The sequence below is a fragment of the Palaemon carinicauda genome, chromosome 3, assembly GCF_036898095.1.
Source record: "Palaemon carinicauda isolate YSFRI2023 chromosome 3, ASM3689809v2, whole genome shotgun sequence".
NCBI classification, from domain to species: Eukaryota; Metazoa; Arthropoda; class Malacostraca; order Decapoda; family Palaemonidae; genus Palaemon; species Palaemon carinicauda.
Genome location: NC_090727.1, coordinates 108,524,695 through 108,534,093, shown reverse-complemented (window position 1 = coordinate 108,534,093; position 9,399 = coordinate 108,524,695).

Below are 9,399 nucleotides of genomic sequence, written 5' to 3'. Positions count from 1 at the left end.
TATTTTCCTTTTGCTAAACATTGGAAGTTCTCTTTCGAGGACCTTTCCAAACCTACTTTTTTTCCATTTTCTCTTTGGAACCCAATTCTTAAATAAAACGTTTCACCCTAATCCCTTTCCCTTGTCTCACCTTTTCTAATTGAAAAATTACTTTCATTATTCGCAAAATTGTTTTCTGAGTCACGTCCTACTCTACCTTCTTTTATTGGAGACCATAACCAACTTTCTCCACTTCAAACTAAACTTTTTGCTAATATAAGAACAAATCTTCTACAAAATTACATTTTTTTTCTCCTCCTCAATTCGTAACATGTTTACCTCGGCGCCGAGAAAAATGTTCCCCAAAACCATCATTGGCCAGTTATTTGCCATCACAGGGCCATTCTCTTTATATGCATATGCTTTATTTCTGTCACTGGCAAAAGTAAACCATTTTCTCACCACTCCCCGAGTTCGCCTAATAGTGTCTTAACATCTCGTTCTTTTTGTCTTTACTTCCTCTACTGAAGCTTCCAAAGAGGAGCATCGAAATGGTTGGGAGTTTCAATGATGCTTTATCGTGTGTACTTTTTCTTAATGTCCCGCTTCCTGGTAAAATAAGGCAGAATGATGTACATTCTGAATGACAAAAACACACACACTTGAATACATCTTAACCATTGACACACAATTCAAGTGGGAATACAGTTTTATTACCAACAAAGGCTATAAAAAAAAATCTGGTCTCTGGGCTATCTCTAAAAATTCTACGTGAAAGGAATTACAGTTTTTACTCTTATGTGCATTTGGCTGACGGGATATTGTTCGTTCGTTTTAGAATGCCTTGCCCATAGCAAGACAAGGGCTCTTCTACTAAGGCAGCCCGTAAACACGGGGTATAATGTACTTGTCTAACACAATGGCAGTATTTACCTGATTTTAAGATAGGCTTCCATTAGAATTAAAATAAATGTTTTGGAGTTGTATATTCAGTTCTAATGCATCATGCAAGAACAGTATAACAAATGTAATCAATGTCGACCATAGTATAATCTTATTATTTTCTGCATAAAAATTACACAAATAATCCTTTGGGACTCCCAAACTAAATAACCAAATTTCTAAGGAAATTAAAACCCCCACGAAAAAAAAGGGGGGGGGACACCAAATCCTTCGGAAAATTCCCCGTGACAGCTTCGTGCAATCCAAGTAAGTCGTGTGTATGCTTAAAGTTCTTGGGATAACAACGAATCCTTAAAAACTGTTTTCAATAGAAATTTCCCTCCGAATCATCTCGCTTTTCGGAAATGAGTAACGAAGAAATTTCCCATAAAAACGAAGCAAAGGATAAAGCCTCGTTTTCAGATGTACTTTCCCGCTCTATATTTTGATGTGAATTCCTCTCTCTCTCCGAGATAATAAAAGGTAAGCAAAAAAAGAAATAGGCAGTTATTATAATTCCAAAATAAGTATCAAGCAATATAATGGTAAATTTTTCTAAACATAATTGAAATGTTAAAAATTTCAAACAATTCTAAACCAGTTTGAAAAAAATAATAATGTGGTAAGAAAACGCAAGGGTTCGCCAATACTTTTACCTTTAAGGAAAGTTAAAATACACATCTCTATGAGAGAGAGAGAGAGAGAGAGAGAGAGAGAGAGAGAGAGAGAGAGAGAGAGAGAGAGAGAGAGAGAGAGAGAGAGAGATTACTGCCGGCCAAAGGACATCTCTTAAGGAAGATAAAAGGATAAAAGGACCCTCATCCTGAACGACGACATTCAACAAGTGAGGGCGATTGTTGCTGACCACAGAGATCCCTAAGTTACACTTCTCTTTTCACAGGAAAAGGGTAAAAGGACTAACAATGCTTCCACATATTAGCAACATCATAAAGAGCAAGTGTGGCTAAATATCTAAATATATATATCCGCTACATATTAAGAGCCAGTATCGGGCTATATATAAAAATATAAAATAGATATATTTTTCCGGTCACAATAAGCTCTCCCCGTCCCTTGGGTATAGGAAAACTAGTAGTCATACCCTGGGGAAAAGGGGGGTGCGTGATTATCTAAATATTAAGCCACCATTTTTGACGGGTCGCATATTCAGTATGCTCGCGCGCGCACACACACACGCACACACACACACACACACACACACACACACATATATATATATATATATATATATATATATATATATATATATATATATATATATATATATATATATATATATATATATGTCTAAGCGTGGCCAGAAATATATATATATATATGAATATATATGTATATATATATATATATATATATATATATATATATATATATATATATATATATATATATATATATATATATATCTAAGCGTGGCCAGAAATATATATATATATATATATATATATATATATATATATATATATATATATATATATATATATGTATGTATATATATATATATGTGTGTGTGTGTGTGTGTATTTCCAGCCACGCTGAGCAGCATTGCCAGGCGTATAACCAAGCGGTCTCTCCCACTCCCTAGGGTAAATATTATATAAAGACATGCAAACATACATAAAAGAATATTTATCATGTATATACATACATAGGTATGCATATATACATTATATATACGCTATATATGAGATATTACGTCTGAATTCTGATTTTTTTTTCTATAACTCTATCTCAAATAACATCTCAAAGTAATAGAGTAATAAGTTCAAATCAAAGTTACCTGAATTTTCAGTCATCTCTCTCTCTCTCTCTCTCTCTCTCTCTCTCTCTCTCTCTCTCTCTCCTCTCTCTCTCTCTCTCTCTCTTTCTCATCACCATCACGTACCTGCAAAATGAATATCATCACGTTAACAAAACTCGGAAAATAAATGACTCTTACTGTTGCTTCTTTCAATTTATTAATGATTTCCATCCTCTTATTCACTGAATTCATCCAACAGAAACAATATCTTTTACGCTCGACCTGCTTAATATCAACGTATGTGTTCACTCAATTGAAATGCCATTCAGTTGTCAATGCTATGCTATTCAATTATGAATTTCATCAATTAATAGGCAGCGTGCTAATGTATCTCGCTTCACCATCACCAAATGAGTTGTCCAGACATTTTAGATGGAAACGAAGGCAAGCATAAAGTGCAAATAATTCAGGGGTTGTGGTGTCCTATTGGAAACCTCCCTACCTCGCGATCTGCTGGACTAGGGTTCGAGTCAGGCTCAAGCTCGATAGTTTCTTATGTCTTCAATCTTATCCTCCTTGCGAGCTAAGGATGGGGAATTCAGCGGACCGGCCATTACCTGGCCCTCCATGGTACTAGCTTAGGTGGAGAGAAGGCCAAGGCAATGATCATATCTATATACGGTCAGTCTCTTGCCTCTGTCATTAATGATTGGCTTTTGAACCTTTAATTTAATCTATATACAACCTTACATATCAAAGGACACCTATCTACTTTTACCGGATAATAGGCTGTAAAATAATCATTACCGATAAATTTATTTAAAAAAAGAATTCTAAAAATAATCTTAGATGCAAGTATCCCTAAAAAAAATTTAGTTTTTTATCCTCCCTCCTGCACCATCCCTACCAAACTGCGACCGCTATCCAGCGTTCCTTCCTCATTCAATTTTCCATCACCATTTTCCTCCCCTCAATTTTCCCTTAAGCATCCGACGTCGATTTTCAAGATCTCTCTCTCTCTCTCTCTCTCTCTCTCTCTCTCTCTCTCTCTCTCTTTAGATTAGATAGGATTGCATATATTAAAATGGGCCGCATAATCGAGCGGTGGTACCTGGGAGGCCATCTAACGCCCAGCTAACAAGTCGAGTGACGACAGCAGGATGGAAGAGAAGAATCGGGAACGGAGGTACAGAAGAAGGCTAAAAAGTGAGTGCAGCTGGTACCGAAGGAACACTGCAAAGACCCTCAAATTTACGCCTAGAGTGTACAGCATGAGGTGCACTGAGGGCACTAACCACCACAGAGCGTGTAACTCATTGCCTTATCTTTATCTTTCCCAAAAGTCTCAAGTTTACAAAAAAGATTATCCAGCATATAGATAATAAAACAAAATAACCAGCGTTAAAAATGAAAAGTCAAAGGTCATCTCTAAATAAACTATAATTTTAAATAATACATTTGATTTCAATTCTTTTCTATGTTCGAAACATTTCAATGCAAATGAGTTTACTTTAATTGTAATAACATAAACTTAGTCACGTAATTTGCAACCCATATTTATGTAGTGACAAAATCTCAACATCTAAAACACACTCTTTGTAAGATCTTATAAAGCATTCTTATTACGACTCCTCGTCCCACTCGCCATATTGCGACGACTGTTTGGTACCCTTGATAGTGAGGCATTTGTGGACCGAATGCTTCAATTTTAGCACAGTAAGAAATAGATATCTGTTTGAGACTCGAGATGAGGATGGCCGGCTCATTCTTAACAAGATACTTGGATGTACTATGCAAGTTGTATATTCAGATTTTTTTCAGAAGCAGGTCTTCTGAAGACTATTCACTTTTTATAAGGACATCTTCACTTTTTTATTGAATTGTTTATTTATAACAAACAATATTGGCATCAATGACCTTCGATATCAGGAAGCAGGAGAACTCTAAATCAATCAATCAATCCATGCCAGCCTACACCCACTAATTTTCTTTCCTCGTTACATTCCTCATATACTTGATAGAAAATCCACGACGCCTTCCTTAAATGCAATAATAATGTAGAAAGCTACCTATAATGTGGAGTCAATCTATTAATAATTCAAACTTTTAAAAGACGAGAAAGTAATTTCAGCATAAAAACCATAATACATCATCGTGAATTGAAGCACAAATCTCTGCAGGATCGCGTCTTCCGCTCCAATATCTCTTGTGTCTCGTATGAAATGAAATAAATCAGAGGCCCGTCATCCACAAGAACCACACAAAAATAAAAAAAATATAATGGAAAAAAAAAATATAATGCTCAACTTGAGATTTATTGGTCGTTCAATCTAACAGACTGACAGGAAAAATTTGCACACGAATCTTGGGAGCGAATAAGAAAACAGGTCATGTGTATTCTATAGACCTTGGTATTTAACATCTATTCATCAATATTATCTAATGTGTGTATAAGAGAAAGAGAGAGAATTTGGGGGTGATCATTTACATATCCAAACAAATTCTCTCATTCAATACAAGCAATAAGATTTGCCAAGAAATCACAGAAACTACATTGAACAGAAATGAAAATATTTTCTGTTTTTCGTCCCCTTGTAGCGTCTCTAAATAAAACCCTGGTATATATTCAAAAGGAAAATTATCGTAAAATACTCAATATTTACAAAGGAAGTAAAAAAAGTGAACACAATTTAATTGAGTTCACTCTAGATGTAAACAGTAAACGGTATAGTTAGTATTTAGCAGACGCCAAACCTAATGAAATTTGAAATTACGACGAAAATAATCTTACTCTTAAGATTATAAAGAAGTTAATCTCGACTAATTGCTTCATTAGTTCTTATAATAATAACGAAAGGATCTTAATGAATTCAGTATGATGTTATAAATAGCTTCAAGGGAACTGTTTTAATCTTTGCCGATAGGAAATTAACTGTTGATACCTAACAAAGACAAAATTTACGATTCGAGTTGTTTAATGTTTACCATCAGATGAACATAATTAATATATAATGATATCCGACTTTTCAGGTAAATACGTCACGAGGTAAACATCAACGTTGTAAACGTTCATATGTAGATAGTGATGTAAAAATAATGGACTAATATCAACTAACCGGAAATAATAACTGAGTATGAGAGAGAGAGAGAGAGAGAGAGAGAGAGAGAGAGAGAGAGAGAGAGAGAGAGAGAGAGAGAGAGATACCAATACGGAAACCTTCTATTCTTGTCTGTCTTAAATCCTAAGTGATAGAATTTATAAACTAATAAGTGCTACGAGGTAGAAAGAGAAGGGTTTTACAGATGGTATGAAAAAAAAATATTGCAAAGAAAGTGCCTCGGTATCCAAAAGCTCAAGTGAGACGAAAGGAGCGAATGACAGCAAATGTGTATAGAGGAGTTTAACGAATTGCTGTAAAGCTTTCTTTGTAGGAATATAAAGCTATTGATCTTATGGAACTTTCCAAAAAATAAGGCCGAATTCATGACACACCCGCCAGAGGGTGAACGCGGTAGTGACTGTTGTGTTAATTCTCTTTCTGGAACCAATCCTTATTTTTTCTGGGAAACGAAATTAAATAAATCAAAGCCACGCAATCTCCATAAACGAAAACATACATAAACGCCATATAAGGCCATAAAAAACCTAAGCAAGCAAAAGAAAGATTCTTAACCCTTCCTTCCTGCAATCCTCCAAATTTCACCCAATAAAAAAAAAAAAAAAAAGAGAGAGAATTACTGGTTCTTGGAAGATTCCTAATTAAGGTGAGAGTGAAGGAAAGCAGAGGGCCAAATACAATGGGAGAGATTCGGAGACGATTAATCAGCCCCAGCAAAACCCGATGAGGTCGACCCAAACAGAGGATAAAAAATTTCATAAGGAAATTTTCATATTAATCCACATGGATTATGAATAGCTAGTGTACGCGACCCATCGAGAATGACGGCTAAATATGTAGAGAGATATGCACACACACGCACACAGATTTAACCCTTCCAACCCCCTCCCCCTTTTATAACTACAACTCGGAAATTTAAGCAATTTTTGAGGTATTGTGGGCTCAGAGTGTACCTCTCGGGGTAGCCCCCTCTCACAAGGGTATGACCACTCGCTTTTCCCTTTACTCGAGGGACAGGGAGAAACTATGTAGCTATACGTTAGGCAATGGTGCTGAGGGCCAAGCGCCTAGCCGTATGGCCCCGAATTCCTAAATCAAACCATAACTATAAAGAAGCCAGAAAACCATAAAAATATACCAAATTAGGTGAAGAGATCGTTGCGTATTCTCCATCATTAATCATCCAATTCCAATAATACAAATATGTCGCAAAAATGAGAGCAGAAAAGTCTATTTAATGAACGTGAAGGTCTCTACATCTACGGAGGTAACAGAGGAGACTTGAAAAGAAGTTCAATCTATGAGTAACTTTTCAGTGACGGACTGTTTGCCTTCGCTCTATCATTCTTTTTCCTGAATATGGTATTGCCCTTACATTATTAGCATAATAATTTAATGTTTTATTAATAATGCTTAACTCGATACATATTAATAATGCTTAACTTGATACAAAAAAAAGGCAGAGTTATAATAAAGAAAAATAGCTTTCGTCATGCATGTACAAATTTCTATCTGACAAAAAAAAAAAAAAAAAAAAAAAAACATATCCTTTATAAAGGGTTTTAATGAAAATAGTTCATGCACTATGGTTTGGAGGGTTTGGTCATGTGGAGAGATTAGCGGAAGATAAGAGGCAGAAAAGGAAGAATAACTTGAGTGTGAAGAGGTAGGACTAAAAGACTGGCAAGGGCAGGATAGAGTTAATGGAAAGGGGATATTGAATATCAAGTGAACAAAATAGACGTTTAGAGCTCGGTATACCCTACTCAGGATTGTTGAAGTACTGATGATTAGCTTTCTGTATTATTATTATTATTATTATTATTATTATTATTATTATTATTATTATTATTATTATTATTGTTATCATTATTACTTGCTAAGCTACAACCTTAGCTGGACAACCTGGATGCTATAAGCCCAGGGGCTCCAACAGGGAAAATAGTCCAGAGAGGAAAGGAAACATGGAAAAACAAAATATTTCAAGAAGAGCAACATCAAAATAAATATCACTTTATAAACTATGAAAACTTTAACAAAACAAGAGGAAGAGAAATAAGATATAAGATACAACAGTGTGCCCGAGTATACTCTCAAGCAAGAGAATAACCCAAGACAGTGGAAGACCATGGTACAGAGGCTATGGCACTACCCAAGATTAGAGAACAGTGGTTTGATTTTGGAGTGTCCTTCTCCTAGAAGAGCTGCTTACCATAGCTGAAGAGTCTCTTCTACCCTTACAAAGAGGAAAGTGGCCACTGAACAATTACAGTGCAGTACGAAGAATTGTTTGTCAATCTCAGTGTTGTCAGGTGTATGAGGACAGAAGAGAATATGTAAAGAATAGGCCAGACTAATCGGTGTGTGAGTGTGTAGGCAAAGGGAAAGTGAACCGTAACCAGAGAGAAGGATGCAATGTAGTACTATTTGGCCAGTCAAAAGACTCCATAACTCTCTAGTGGTAGAGGTGGCTGGTGCCCTGGCGTAGATGTAGTATATAGCTGAACATACTGTACCTATCATCCAAGATTCAGCAAAACTCAAAGTATGATTGCAAGTAGGTATTGATAATGTTTCTTTAGATTTGTATGACTCTTTTAGAATTTTAGGTGTGATTCTCGACAGCAAATATACTTTTGAGAAACACATTAGGTCTGTGTCTTCTTCAATTGCACAAAAAATTGGCTTATTGACAAAGTCTTACAAGATTTTCGGTGATCAATCTATTTTGAAGAAGTGTTTTAATTCTTTCACTCTACCTTGTTTTGGGTATTGTTCTCCTGTCTGGTGTTCAGCTGCTGATTCTCATTTTAATTTGTTGGACAGAAACTTACGGTCTATTAAATTTCTTATTCCTGATCTAGATATTAATCTTTGGCACCGTCATTCAATTAGTTCATTATGCATGTTTCATAAGATTTTTCATAACTCTGACCATCCTTTACATTCAGATCTCCCTGGACAATTCTATCCTGTTCGCAATACTAGGCAGGCAGTTAATTCTAATAGTCAGGCCTTCTCCATCATGAGGCTCAATACTACACAGTATTCTAGAAGTTTTATTCCAGCTGTGACCAAGTTGTGGAATGATCTTCCTAATCGGGTAGTTGAATCAGTAGAACTTCAAAAGTTCAAAGTTGGAGCAAATATTTTTATGTTGACCAGGCTGACATGAGTCTTTTTATTGTTTATATATGACATATCTATTTTTGACGTTATTAATAGTTTATATAGGACACATCTGTTTTGATGTTGTTACTGTTTTTAGAATGATATATTGTTAATGTATTCTCATCATTTATTTATTTCCTTATTTCCTTTCCTCACTGGGCTATATTCCCTATTGGAGCCCTTGGGCTTATAGAATCTTGCTTTTCCAATTAGGGTTGTAGCTTGGCTAGTAATAATAATGATAATAATAAGTATGAATTGGAGCCCTTGGGCTTATAGCATCTTGCTTTTCCAACTAGGGTTGTAGCTTGGCTAGTAATAATAATAATAAGAATGAATTGAGTCCCTTGATTTTTCTGGGGTCATCCCCTTATAAGGGAAGCGACTTACCGATGAAACGCATTTAATTAACTTGTTTAGAAAAATATT